Here is a 16,564-nt window from a genome sequence, read left to right on the forward strand (position 1 = left end):
CTACTTCACTGCGGGACTAGAAACGTTTACATGCTTGCACGAAATAGCCATTATTCATTTTCGGACATCAGCTGGATAATGGAGGTTTTCATTGAAGCTATGATATTGTAAGGATGTTGATTAGTTTCCCTTTCAATAACTCTCCAAGTGTAGAAGTTCATACGGATTTAAATCTGGTAAGTTTGAAGGTCACAAGTTTGGTGTTACATGACAATAGAGATTGTCTGATATTCCTTTTTGGGGATACGAGAGCTTTGTGAGAAGGTACTGAATCTTGATGAAATACGTAAAGCCTTCCACTGCATATTTCATCTATCCGGAGCCTAACAACTATCTCTAGAAAAAGGAAATAAATATACATTATACTTTATGCGCAGGCTATGTGTGAAGACAGAATAAAGTGGCTTTTGTTAGCTTATAATAGAATCGATAATCACTTGGTACACTAAAACCCTGCCCTCACCGCTCCAACACCGTCCTCCTCACCGGCACCCATCATCGACCCTATCATATCACCGACCCCTTCACCCGCACTTCTACCAATGTCATCTACTGCATCTCCTGCTCTCTCTGCCCTTCTCTATACACCGGACAAACGGGACGCTGCTTGGCTGACCAGTTCGCGGAACACCTCCTAGACATCCAACTCGGTTATGACACCTTGGTCTCGCGCTATTTCCGCTCTACCGGTGACTCTTTGCACCATCTATCTGTGTTCGGATTGTCCTTGCATAGGAGCCATCCTGACTCCCGTTTGTGCCGTGAATAGGGATTAATCTTCTCTCTTCGCACCTTTGCACCACATGGGCTCAACACTCCTCCCCTCTTCATCTAACCTCCTCCCTTCTCCTCTCTCCCTCTTACACCTACTTCCTCCCACCCACCTCTCCTCTCTTGCTCCGACTCCAACTTCTCTCTACTCCTACTCTCTTTCTCTCTTCTCTTCACTTCTACCCACTTTCTCCCTTCCCCCTCTCCCTCCATCGTCACTCCTCCCTCGTAACTCCACCCTACACAATCCAACCCCGCCTTCTCTATCCATCCCATCCCATCCCATTTCACCCCATCCCTTACACCCACTCCCCACCTCTACCCCAACCCGCAGCCTACCCACATGCCCCACCTCTACCCCACTCTCAACCTAACCCACATCCCACCCTTGCTTTCCCCAGTCGCCTCCCCCACCATCCAACATCATCACACCACACCACACACCACTACATCATACACCACCATACCACACAACACCACACCACATCACATCACACCACCACGCACACACTAGCACTGATCACTGCCCTGCCCCACATCCACACACCTACACATACACACATACACACGTCAAGGTCACCAGCCCTCTTCCACACGCACATACATGCTCTCTTATACACACGCACGGGCACCTACGTTTTGGGATCACCACTACTTTATTATCTCCACTTCTTCCTAGCTCTCTTGTGTGACCCCACTGTCCGGCATTCGCCATGATAGATCGCTAGCCACTACACATTCTTTTTTTTCTCTCCTTGTTTCTTTCTGTGTTCCTTTCTGTGGAAGAGTGTAGGCTCAAAACGTTAAAGACTTTTTCACTTCCCGAGCGTTAAACATCTGTTTGTTGTCTACACCACCTGTGTTCGTATTTTGTTTTTTTGTGAATTCTCCCCCGCCCCACATATATATATATAAATCCAAAAAATTGAACAAGAACGCAACAGACGGCAATAAAATATCGGACAGCTAGACGATGTGAAGATAGAAAGGAAAACCAAGGACAAATCATTTGCAAGTTCCTCTCATCAGTCAAGTAACCAAATTATCCTTGAAGTTTCGGGCAGTTACACTTGAGACTGTTCAAATCTGGCTGCCCCCAAAAATGTAAGCTAAGAGCATTAAATTTTTTGGGAGAAAGCAAGCGAAAGTGTACGACAACAAACGGAGAACAAGTTACACAATAACAAATACAAAGAAGAATATAACAACAGGTGTCTTTCGAATTATAAAGACTTATCAAGTTGAGCTGCCGTGTATAGAGTGAAAGCCTTGAGGTAGGAGCATAAAAGATGAACGTCAAGGGACAGGAATATCAAACATGCTTCGCAGCTGGCACTCAAGCCAAGAAAGAAAGATCATGCCTGGCCGAACACCGGTCACGTGAAAGGAAAAGAGAGAGGTAGGAGGCAGAGGGATTGAAGGATTAGGGGAAGAGCATGAAAGAGAGGAAATCAAAGGGACATAGAAAAAGGTACAAGGGAGATAAACGCGGAGTATCTCACAGAAATATGTACACCCCTAAAAATTTTTGGTAAAATTGCCCGAAGGAAATCAAACGAAATTTAGACTGAATAAAATATATTATACATGAAAACATTATACACATTTGGAACACAAAACAATAAACATTTTCAAAGATATGAACGAATTATTCATTTTCAAACATTACAAAAATATGTACACCCTAAAGGAAATTTGCCATATTCAATATTTTATCCACTTTTTTTCCTAAATTCAGATATTGCTGATAATTTCAATCCTAATAAATAATTTCTTCTGGCATTTTTGCACCATCTGCAGGAATTCTGATTTGTGTCCCATGGTGAAAATCTTCATTGTGATTAAAATGGTACCAAAAGGAAAAGAATTGTCTGAAGATTTGAAGAAAATTATTTTAATAATTGAAGAAAGTTTTTTTTAATTTATACAAAAATGGTACAGGTTAATTAGCAAACGAATACATATTGGAATAAACACAGTTGCCAAAGTGAATCCAGAAGTCCAAAGCTACTGGACGGCTCAGCAATAAACATCGTCCAGGTCGTCCTTCTAGTTTAACTGCGCTTGATATTCGCCACACCCAACGTTGTGTGATGGATGATAGGCATCGTACCGCTTCATCTTGGGCCCAAGAAGTGTATCTGCCCAAACAGTTCGTCGAAGTTTGAACCAGTAGGAAGCCTCTCCTTACTACCAGGTATAAATCAAGTCGTCTTTCTTTTGTCGAAACCTAAAGAGGAGTTTTGGAATAAAAAATTATTTTACTGACGATACTAAAATCAATTTGTTTGAGTGAGATGGTATTAAAACGAGTATGGCAACGACCAGGTGACGGTAATAGCGACAAATGCACCGTGCCTACCGTGCCTACCGTGCCTACTGTGAAACACGGTGGCAGAAGTGTTATGCTTTGGTGGTGCATGAGTGTGGCTGGTGCGGTAGGACTCACATTTATTGAGAGAACAATGGATTCAAGGCTTTATTGTGACTTATTGCAGAAAACAATGTTGAAAAGCATCAAGGAACTCGGAAGACATTCTACGTTCCAACGTGATAATGACCTTAAACACACTTCAAAGATTACGAGTAAGTTTTTATCAGATAAAAAGATAAAAGTATTGGCTTGGTCTATCATATCACCTGATTTAAACCCAATAGAACATCTGTAGGATGTTTTGAAAAGGAAGGTTGGGGAGAAACCCCCCCCCCACCGCAATGTAACGCAGTTGAAAGACATCATTCAGGATGAATGGAGGTCGATTTCATCGATTATATGCAGAAATTTAGTCGACCCTAAGTCCAGAAGACTTCACGCAGTCATTGAAAGCAAGGGCAGCCACACTAAATATTGAATATAGCAAATAATCCTTTGGAGTGCACATATTTTTGTGACGTTTGAAAATTAACATTTCGTTCATATCTTTGAAAATGTTTATTGTTTTGTGTTCTACATTTGTATGTTTGCATGTATAATATATTAGGTTGGCAACTAAGTTCCCGCCGTTTTTTTTAATTAAAATTTTTTAAAAGCTTTAATAAAAAATAACAACTAATTAATCAATAATGCATTAACTCTTGTTGTTTACAACTTCTTCCCAACGTTCAACAAGATTTTCAATACCTCGTTGGTAGAAATTACCCGATTTCGACTCGAAAACTTGATCCAACCAAGCTCTCAATTCCGCATCAGTATTAAACGAAACTCCGCGCATAGCATTTAAAAGAGATCGAAAGAGGTGGAAATCCGTTGGTGCCAAATCAGGAGAGAACGACGGGTGTGGCAGCACTTCCCAGCCATGCGTTTGAATGGCTTCCTTGGTCATATTGGCGATATGAGGGCGGGCGTTGTCGTGCTGCAGAACTCCATGCTGACGATTAGGTCTTTTCTCTTGAATAACCGTGCTGAGTCGTTCCATCTGTTGAACATAGAGTTCTGCGTTGACCGTTTGGTTCCGTTCAAGCAATTTGTAATGGATAATCCCTTCCCAGTCCTACCATACGCACAACATCGTTTTACGCGGATGAAGATCTTGTTTCACGCGCGGTGTCGCTTGTTTACCGGGGCTAAGCCATTCCTTACGCTGCTTCATATTGATGTACAGACACTATTTTTCGTAGCTAGTAACGATTCAATAAAGAAACCGTTGCTTGTGTCCATGAGTTGAGCGGTGACGGACAAGCAAACCAGAGGAGATTGTGGCTCGTTGATTTTTGTTGTTGTCACTTAAAGCATGCGGAACCCATGCTTCATACTTCTGAACCTTTCCCATCGAGTGAAGATGCTTCTCTATAGCAGTGTGGGAACATTCCATTTTCTCTGCAAGTTCCCTTGTCGTTTGACGAGAATTTTCGTGCAAAAGTTGGTTTAATCACTTTCATCGGACGGCCAGAACGAGATGCGTCTTTGAGGTCAAAATTTCCATTTTTTAACTTGACATACCAATCACGAGCGGTTCTTTCAGCTATGGTATCCTCTCCATACACAGCACAAATGTCGCGAGCAGCTTTTGCAGCCTTAGAACTTTGATTAAAAGCAAAAAGAAGGAGGTGTCGAAAATGCTCGTTTTTTCTTAACTTGACATTCCATTTTAATGATCTGAAAATAAACAAAAATTAACTAAAATTAACTAGAATAAAAAAAACAAAAAACAAAATATATTCCAAAATGATTCAAAACTAGAATTCTCGAAAAAAATATATTCCAAAACTTAAAAATGTGATTAATTCCAAAATTTAAAAAAAAACGGCTGGAACTTAGTTACCAACCCAATATTTTATTCAGTATAAATTTCGCTTGATTTCCTTCAATATTATCAGAATAATAGCAATGTTACTGAAATTTTTTAGGGATGGACATACTTCTGTGGGATACTGTATGTATGTATATCTCCTTCATAAGCTCGTCTTCCTAGCGTTCATAATAATTTTTCTATCGTCTTGGCTTAACATCCCTCACCGTTTGTTTTTACTTTTTGTTCTCACTGTTCTGTTCTTGCTACCACTTTCACCCTCCGCAAAAAATTCCAAATTTTATTTAATTTGCTTTGCGGGAAGGATTGTTTCAACCGAGTCGCATCTTGTCCTTACCTTCGTAACGCGAAGTTGATGAAACAGGGACAACTGATGAAGGGGGATATTCGTTGTGTTTTATGTCTCGTTTCTCTGTTTGTTGTTTTCGTTGTTCGAAAAAATTGCGTTTATATGTTTTTGTTTTTATTTTCGTTTCTGATTGTGTTCAATGTTTTTTTTTATGTCCTGTACCCCTATATGCATGTATATATATATATATATATATATATATATATATACATATATATGTAGGCATGTACATATATGTATGTATATATGCATATATTTATATATTATTACTATTACACACACACACACACACACACACATATATATATATATATATATATATGATACACTCTCCCGTCGAAAAGGACGTATGTGCGTTCAGCTTTTGCCGAACGGTCTTCACAAATGATTTGTGTGTAGTGATCGAATGTTCGTGCCGCACATTAGCTCGCTCGCTCCGTCAAATCGACGTTGTCTGAACAGGAGCATGGTGTGTCACGCGTCTAGTGATCGCAGAACGACATGAGATGAAGTGTTTTGCTCAAGAATGCAACGTACCACCCAGTCTAGGGGTTGAAATCACGGTCGCTAAATTGTGAGGGCAGCACCCTTACCACTTGGCCACACACACACACACACACACACACACACACACACGCGCGCACGCACACACATACACATTCAAATACACACACACATATCTATATACTTATATATATGTACATAAATATATATATGTGTATATATATGTATATATAATATATATGTAACATGTGTGTGTGTGTATATAAATATATATTTATATATGGATGTATATATATGCATATATATATATATGCATATATATATATATATGTATATATGCATATATATATAATATACATGTGTGTGCGTAAGATATATATATATATATTTATATATGGATGTATATATATGCATATATATATATATGCATATATATATATATATATATATGCATATATATATATATATATATATATGTGCATATATATATATAATATACATGTGTGTGCGTAAGATATATATATATATATATATATATATATATATGTAAATGTATGTATGTATGTATATATGTAAATGTATGTATGTATGTATTTATGTATGTATGTATGTATGTATGTATGTATGTAAATGTATGTATGTATACACACGTTGGAATGTGTACCGGCTTGTATTTCAGGATCAGTTATTTGTGTTATCCTCATCCAGCTGTGAATTAAAGCAGCGAATCTGGTTAACTGTATATCACTAATGAGTGAATTCGTGTGGAAGAGAAGTTGATTAAAGGAGATATAAATAAAATGAAGTTTGATTTCCTCATTAAAACAGGAATTCGCTTCTAATGATGAAAAGGAGATTTAAAAAAGGAAAGGAAAAGAAAAGAAAAAAGATAAAAGGAAAAAGGTAAAGGAAAACTAATTATTATTAGATGTTAGTGATGACATTTTCTTTACTAAAATCTGGTAGTAGTAGTAGTAGTAGTAGTAGTAGTAGTTAGTAGTAGTAGTAGTTGTTTTAGTAGTAGTAGTAGTAGTAGTAGTAGTAGTAGTGGTAGTAGTGGTAGTAGTGGTAGTAGTGGTAGTAGTGGTAGAGGTGGTAGTAGTAGTAGTAGTAGTAGTAGTGGTGGTGGTGGTAGTAGTAGTGGTAGTCGTAGTAGTAGTGGTAGTGGTAGTCGTAGTAGTAGTGGTAGTGGTAGCAGCAGCAGCAGCAGTAGCAGCAGCAGCGGTAGCAGCAGCAGCGGTAGCAGCAGCAGCAGCAGCAGTAGTAGTAGTTGTTGGTCGTTATCGTTGGGTTTGTGGTTCAGCCTTCCATGTTTGCTCTCACCGAGCAAGCACACCCATGTACAAAGATGTTCCACCCGTGACTAACCCCCATCAATTTCATTCACCGTACATCTACGTACGTTAGTCTTAGCATTATAGCCAATCGCCCCGGGCAAACCACAACATACAGAGATCAGAACTGAATTCCCGAACCGGAAGGATTTGCCGGACAAATCAATGTTCTGGGCCCTATAGTATTTATATATTGACAGCAAACCCCAACATACATAGGCCATATTTGGGCCTCTAGATCCGTAAGGCTTTGGGGCAAATTGCCCACGTGACCATGGCCTAAGACGGCACTCTATTTAGGGTTGTATTGTCCAATGCTTTTGATTTTTAACAAAAAAAATCTTATGGACAGGCTATCGAATGTGACTCAATGTGGTCGATCGAGCTGGTCGAAACAGCAGCTAAATCTCATTTAAATTACACCTTACTGTAAAAAATAAAGCATGACACGGTAAGCATTTTTATCCCTGGTAGGCGGAAAGACAAGATGGCTACCTTTGGAGAGCATTTGGCGATAAGTCTTCTTTATCAGGACGAACTTTGGGCTAAAATGCATCTACTTAACATCAAAAGGAACGGGGTTTGAAGGCAACAAAAGGTAAAGGACAAAGAGGACCTCAAAGATATTTAAATTCAATCTTCATTTATTTATTCACACACACACACGCACACAGTTACATATGCATACAAGCTCACACACACATACGCACACACACAAGCAAACAAGCGCAAGTGTGCAGCACAGACTAATACACTTGCATAGTCCTAGACGTATGCACACGCATACATGCAGACATTTGCACCCATGCAGCAATAATTTATTGACAGCCCAAGGAACACCTCTATGTGGTTGTCTGCCATCTAGAAATAGCAGGCAATTCTCCCCTACACACACACAGAAACGCACACATACACACCACATATATATATATATATATATATATATATATATATATATATATATATATGCATATAAGTTTGTTTGTACATTATGCAGCGGCCATGCTGGGGAACCACCTTGAAGAATTTTAGTCGAATGAATCGATCCCGGGACTTACTTTATCGGTCTTTTGCCGAACCCTAAGTTACAGGAACGTAAACGAAACGCCGTTGTCTTGCATTGGTGGGGGCCAAACACAGACGCAATCACAAACACACATACACACACATCTATACACACACATATATTATACACACACACACACACACACACATATATATATACAACGAGCTTCTTTCAGTTTCCGTCTACCAAATTTACTCACAAGGGTTTGGTCGGCCCTATCTTAGAATAGAAGACACTTCCCGAAGGTAGCAAATAGTGGGATTGAACCCAGAACCCTGTGCCCAGGGACCAAACTTCTTACTACGCAGCCACTCCTGCCTATGTATGTATATGTATGAATGTATAACTATGCGTATGTGCGAGATTGTGTGTGTGTGTGTGTGTGTGTGTGTGTGTGTGTGTGTGTGTGCGCGTATGCGTGGCTGTGCGTGCATGTGCATGTATTCGAGCAATACCATGCAGTTATTTTCAAATTGCGTATGTACCTACGCAGGGTCACACCATCGAATATATATATATATACACTCACACATTATTTAAGTACATACATACATACATACATACATACATACATACATACATACATACATACAAATGGTACAGTTTGCAACGATAGAGGAAGTATATGAATATACTCAGTATATATATTAAAGTGTATATATTGTTTATTTAAACCGTTTTACTCTCGAACCGAAACGCCACTGCCATCAGTCAGGCGACATTTTCCTTTTATTTTTAATCTCCATTTATATTCATTCAAGCATCAAAGAAGGTTCGTTCCTCTGTGTGTACCTTTCGCTTTTATTGGCCACCAGTGGATTTTCTTGTGTTTTTTATTGTTATTGTGGTCTTTTCTATTATTAATCGATTTTTTTTTATCGTATCCGGTTTCTCTAAGTTGTTGTATATTGGTTAGTCGCTTAATCTTATTTTGTTCAGATTTTGTCTTTAAAATCATTGGTCGATTTCGTTCTTGTTTCCTGTTTTAGTAAGTTATCGCACATTTTCATTGGCTTCTGCTAGATTTCATTTGTGTGTTTCACTATCTCTGAATTGCTGGGGTCAGTATTAACTCTGCATGTGTTTCGTTTGATCTCCCTAAATTTTATTGTTCTGTTATGCCGTTTATCAGTTCACTGTAATAATGATATCCAGTTTCTGAAATTGTTAATTCCTTTAGGTGTTGGATTTATCTGTTGTCGCTAAATATTATTTTGTTATTATGCTCTTGCTTTCGTGGTCAGTTCGTTTGCGATTGAATTTTCCGATCACTACGACGATTATTGATTATTACCTTTCTTACACAGCTATTTCCATTGCTATTACGTCATGAAATGCTTAGCCTGTTTGCAATTCAGACCAATTTTTTCAAATAAACTTATTCTGGTGTCTACACCATGAGATTAGATCACCTCTCTCATTGAGTGAGCAAATGTTTTGTATAATTGTATTGCAGTTTTCTGTAGTACACAGGGATCATGAAATCTGAATTCTTTTCATTGAGCCCTTTATTAAACACTTGCGCATTATTTCTATGAAATATTTATTCTGAAGACAAATACTATTATAGCTCACTCCTGATTTTATTTGTGAATTAAATTATCAATGTTTGATATTGAATATTTAGCATTTTTTAAGGAATAAAGGTTACACGGAGAATGATAGTATTTTCGAAATTTCATTAAGTCTGCATGGATTCTGGAGATTTCAAAAAATATGTCGACATCAGTGTATATATAAAATCAGTAACGGTTTGATATTGGTCACTGTATCTGTTGATGGGGGCGAGGAGTGTATATCATTTTATACACAAATTTACGCTAGAAACATGGGCACGTGTCCAGAGAAATGATATATAGGATTGGTACTATATTTGACAGCATATTAAGCATGTAAGGCACTCCTCGATACCAACAGGAATACTAAGAAAAAAAATCTTTTTATCGTGTTTCAATATAGCTATAGTGTAACAGAAAATAAAATTCGGTAAAAACATGCAACTCGAACAGCAGGAAGAATCTCTTTAATAAGTATACTATTATAATTTACCAGAGAAAACAAAAGCAGCTTAGCTGGAGCAGAAAATACTTTATAGCAACAAGCTTCCAATAGAGATGAAAATACCGGTAAATCAGGAAATCCAACTACAAGAACTGTCATCTTACATAAATACATTAATGGCAGAAAGAACAAAAATACCATATTTATCCCTGGCCTCATTAATTTTCATTTTGGTTAGAAATATCTTTCACACAGTTTCTTTTAATTCCTGTTCAAGTTGTGGTTAAAGTAGGACAAAATTAGTCACATTTACCTACTTTTTAAAATTTTTAGCTATCTATAACCTTTGTTCTTGCTTCCTCCATTCTCTTATAATTCTTTTACTTGAGGTAGTGTCCCTCAAAACTCACATTGTAGCACTCTATTACCATATTCCTTAGCATAGATTTCTGCTAGTTTATTGGTCTCAGAACAGTCTTCTATGCACAACGAACTCTTTAATTCTCTACGGAATTGTGCCCTGCCACTTGGAAGCGCATTTCAGTGAGCGCCGTTTCAAAAAAAGGCAAACCCATCCGATCCAATGAACTACCCTCTCATCGGCCTCACTTCTAACATCTCGAAGGTAATGGAAGCAGCCATAACGTTTCTCAACATTGTCAATCTCTCTCTCTCTCTCTCTCTCTCTCTCTCTCTCTCTCTCCCTGCCTTCAGCGATTGTCACTACAGCTTCCGCAGAGCCAGATTCACTGGATACCTATTCTCTTACATCATTCACCAGTGAGATCTCGCTTCAGAGAAGTTCTTCAGCAAAACTAATAATATTGTAGCTTCAGGCATTAGCAAAGTCTTCGCTCATGTCTGGCAAGCGAATCCCCAAAGAAAACTTATCGCCAACGGGCTCCAACCATCGCCCATCTCTTGGGTCAGTGGCCCCTTTTCAGATCGCAAGCACATGTTTAATGGAGCTCTTTCTGCCCAATTCTCATTTAATTCTGGTCTTCCTCAGGTTTCGGCTTTATCCACCACTCTTTTCGTCCTATACATCAATTACCTACTTGTCGCCCACATCAGTTTCCATTCTCATATAGATGATACGACCCTTCATTCTTTACGAAATTTCTCTAACTATGCATCATCTACACGCAGCCCAAAAACCACATTCCAAACCTCCATTGATTCCATAAACTGGGACTATGAAAACATTCTCAAGTAATATCATCTAACATTGACTTTTCGAGCAGAAAAAAATCAAGTATTGCTAATATCAAATATACACCACCTTAACTCTCCAAATATGAGCAGCATTCAGTTAGATACTTCTCAGTCGCTCTAAATGCCGGGCCTCGGTATCACCACTGGTCTCTTCTGGTGAAAGTACGTCCTTAACATAACTAGGACCGTATCCGAAAGACTGGCCCTTCTCTTCGACGCCAGAAAATCTTTCAGCCACTCCTATAATAGCTGCTGACACTCTACAAGGCTCAGATAAGATCTATAATGTTGTACTGCGCCCACTTCTGGAATGATGCTGTTGCTACGCACACACGCATCCTGGATCGCATCTAGAGATGGGACCCTCTGATTGACAGTCAATCACAGTCGGATGATAGGGCCGCATAATATCAATTCAGATCGATATAATTTGCTATTGAAGCATAAAGGTTCGGAATGGTAGGATAATCTGAGGCATTGATGCCGTTTCCATTAGTTTATGTTAGTTTTAATGAGAGCGTCAGAGCTGGTCTAAAAGGTCAATCTTTACAATCTTCCATCAGTGTTGCCTGGTGTTTCTAGTTTGCTTAGAAGTCGGTAGAGACAATTCATCTCTAAAATGCTGTTGCTGTTGACGCTGGTTTGACCCTAGGTTAAAACTGATAGAGCAAACAAATAAACCCAAATCATTCCAGCTGTAATCATCTTCCTTCAAAGATATCTGTGGTTACCTTATTCTACGTATACTTCTTGAGTGGTTTGATTTGGTGGAGATTTGACTGCTATTTCTAGCAGGCAAAGTGACCATATAGTGGCTTACTCGAAATAAGTAGCTGAAAGGTATTCTGTGAGCTTGCGTAATTTTGTATCATGTCATAAACTGTCGTCCTATCCAGGAGAAGAGAGATGTCTCTTCACTGACCAACACCACGAACAATATTCGTGTTCTACGCGTGTTAACTTTCTACACATGGCTGAGGTGGACCACAAAGACTTCAGGGCCTTTGTCCGGTAGTGAGAAACGGACTGCCGACTAATATTGCGACATACACAGAGAAAAACAATGACGCAGCCGCTGTGGGATCGTTCAACCTGTTAGAAAAAGTAGTCAAGTCTCACTCAAATCATACTCCAGCATCTCGAAATAAAAAAAAAAATTCCTGTCAGATAATGTAGTAAGAAATATAAATTCATTCCACAATTGGCAGCACCTCGATACCAACAGGAATACTAAGTGAGAGGGGTGAGTCGACTACATCAACCCCAGTGCTCGACTGGTGTTTATTTGATCGACCCTGAAACGATAAAACATACGGCCATCCTCGGCGGAATTGTGAAGTCTTTATCTTTTATCGTTTACTTGTTTCAATCATTAGACTATGACCATGCTGGGGCACCGCCTTGAAAAATTTTAGCCGAACGAATCGACCCCAGTACTTATTTTTTTGTTTTAAACTTGGTACTTATTCTACCACTCGCTTTTGCCGAACCGCTAAGTTATGAGGCCGTAAACATACCAACACCGGTTGCCAAGCAGTGGTCACACACATACACACACACACACACTCTCTCTCTCTCTCTCTCTCTCTCTCTCTCTCTCTCTCACCACACACACACACACGACGGGCTTCTTTCAGTTTCCGTCTACCAAATCCACTCACAAGGATTTGGTCGGCCCGAGGCTATAGTAACAAGAAGCTTGCTCAAGGTGCCACGCAGGCGACTGAACATAAAGTGCCGGAACTGAAGTCGTTAACCATTTTATTTGACTCACAGAAATAACAGGATTGTCACAATGGGAGCGTCTTTTATCTTCGTGTTGAGGCGAATTAACAACAAGAGTGCTAGATAAAAAAACGGCAGTAAAAATACAAAAATCGAAAAAAAAATATTATGATAACGAACGCTGATGGTAGATATAGTGTAAGCAGACGTTTGCAGTGAGTAAAGCGATCGATCAACATTTAAACAGCATGGAATAACTAACCACGATTTATTACATGTATTTATCTCTCCAGGCACCGGTGCGAATAAATAGAATCAATTGCTTAACCTTCCGGTAATCAGTGAGGTATCCGTCAACAGGTGAACAGCACTGTTAATTTTGGCGGACAAGGGTAGGAGCAGATGACGAAACTGTATATTATACTGATAAATATATCAATATCCATATTCCTATAAAACATCTAAGACAGCTTAATGGAATACCAAATCGATTCCGCTCCTCGAGTCTGATTTTTTAAATTATTTTTAACCGACTCTGGGGAGGATAAAAGATAAAAGGGAATAGTTGACCTCTGCGTGATTTGAACTCAGAATCCAAAAAGGACGTAACTAAATACCGTTGGCGTTGTATCCAACGTTCTAGCGATTCTGCCCGTTCCACAGCCGTAGTTGTTTTATAGCTTATAGGTTTTATATTTCTTTGCAGTTACACTTTCAGTGTTTGTCATAAAACACCTTCCATTACAGGACTGGAAGACGATGACTCAGCAAAGAAAATTATGACTCAATACATTCAACAATGACAACCCGGATATCCGGTTACTGGGTTAAGACGACTTCTGTAATTGATCTGTTTCAATCAATCGATATTAGCAATACCTTCATTGTTTTTTTTTGTTTTGTTTTGTTTTTTTTGCTTGTTTCTTTCACTGGACTGTGGCCATGCTGGGGCACCGCTTTGAATGGGTTTAGTCGAACAAATCGCGACATCAGTACTAATTTTAAGTTTGGTACTTATTCGATCGGATCTCTTTTTGCCGAACCGCTAAGTTACGGGGAATACAAACAAAAACCTGTTGTCAAGAAGAATTGGAGAACAAACACAAAAATAAAGACACATACATACATACATACATACATACATACATACATACATACATACATACATACATACACAAACACGTGCATACATACATACACACTCCTGCAAAGAAGGCGGGAGAGATATGCTGCAATATACATCTGGAAAATCTTGGAAGGACTTGTACTTGGAAGGACTCTGGCATTGAAAGTTATATAAACACCAGAACTGGGCGCCATTGCATAGTGCTTAAAATCCCACCCTTGCCATCAAAATACAGGAACAGGTACTGCAATAGCTTGGGATTCAGGGTCCCACAGCTCTTGAAGAAACAGAGAGCTTACATGGTGTGCATGTAGATGTCTCAAAATGAAATACGATCTCCTACTATCAAAAGTTCCAGATCAATCAGTTTTACGACAAAAAGCAGGAATGAGGGCAGAAGCAGAATCAAACGAGCAAAGCGCCTCCCGTCCAATCGACGATGCTGAGTTGTCAAACATTTAAAGCAAATTTTCTCAAAACAACTTGTTCGACCGTCCCGTAGGCCTCCCCTTTTAGAAACACTGATTTAACCTAAATTTGAAGCACCGTGCATTTTTCTCGCGTACGCGTAGTATCGATCGCAACAGCTGATGTACTTGCTCGTACAAATGCACGTTCCCACGGCTTTATCGATCGCATTCTCACCTGGAATCGATTTTTTGTAATTCTTTCAAGACTTATACACGCCCTGATACCGTCGGTATCTACATATCAAATTTGAGCGCACTCCGATGGAGGATGCCCGTGATCCTAGAAGACACACACACAGACAGAAAGGATTTTATATAATAGATACAGGATGTGTGTCTGTCTGTGTGTTTGTCATGTTAAAACTCGAAATCTACCCAACCGATTTTAATGAAATTTTACACATGCAATACATAGGGTTCGTGGAGTGTCATGGCCAAAATAATTCTCAACTTCTTGCCTAATATGGGCCCAGGGGTAGATAAACCGCATTTTAAAGGCCTTTTCGATGTGTTAAGGCTCTTAACTCGAAGTGTGTACAGTCGCTTTCCTCCAAATTTGCAACAAACATTAAAAACAGGCTCCTCGAATTGCTATTGACTAAAAAAAAAATTCTAACGCCGACTATGCTCCCCCCACCACCACAAATGTAGATTAATTAGATTTAAGTATACAGGGTTTTATCTTTGTTTTAGACCATTTTCACACGAAAAAAAAAAAGATACTACTTATGCATTATAAGTAGCGTATAATATTTCATGAAAACCTTTTTGTCCAATTTGACAGAGGAAATGGGAAGATTAAAATTTTCGTCGACGCCAAGTTGATACTTCATCTTACCATCCCGCGCACCTCTGGACCATGTGCGTGTGTATGCGCGGCTAGGTAAAGCCATAACAAACCCCATTCATCCATTCTCCAGAAGTGCCCTGTTGATGTTTCACGTTTTCAATCCTGCACACGCAGCATGGCCCGGGAGCATGTCTGCTTTCTATGTCATCCATGTCTGAAATACATAATGCAAAATGTTCATATAAAAACACAAGGCGCTGTTGTGACTCACAGCCATTTGAAGTTTGACCGCGTGACCACTTTCGGAAGGTACACGCGCCACCTGCATTTAGTGCCCCCTGTGTGTCCTCCCACGTTTAGTCGGACGAGTAAGTTCGGGGTGTCCCAGAATTAATGATGATTTGAGTGAAATCGGATGCATTTTTTAAAACTCACTTTTATTTGTTTATCATGTTTAAAAGTGTATAAATTTTGAATTTTGTTTATAATTTTATTTTCATTCCTGTTGGACCCCAATTATTTGTCAATGAGAGCCTTTTTTTTTTTTTTTCAATTTAGCAGCAATCATTTTCTTTACCTCCATCCCCAAGATAGAACAATCGTTTAGCTGAGCTTAAAGAACACGTTCTGTTTAGCAGCGCCGGAGCTAACTCCTGAAATGCTTCAAAATGTGTTCCACAACGCTAGAAGACATTTGAAGTATGTAGAGATACAAGCATGTTGAAAATTTTCACTCTCATTAAAACTAAACGTAAGATTTATAAATCTATTTGTTTTGGTAATAAACATAAAATTATGTCAGTGTTTTTAAAATTTGCTCAATTTCATTGAAACATAGTTAATTCTGAAACACCCTGTATGGTGTAGCGTTTTTAGTTGTTGATTGCGCGAATAAATATTAAAATCAAAGGACTTCTCGCCGTAAGCATCCCCGCTTTTAGTTAAGCATATTATATCCAAAGC

Source organism: Octopus sinensis, linkage group LG8 (assembly GCF_006345805.1).
Source record: "Octopus sinensis linkage group LG8, ASM634580v1, whole genome shotgun sequence".
In the NCBI taxonomy this organism is placed as follows: Eukaryota; Metazoa; Mollusca; class Cephalopoda; order Octopoda; family Octopodidae; genus Octopus; species Octopus sinensis.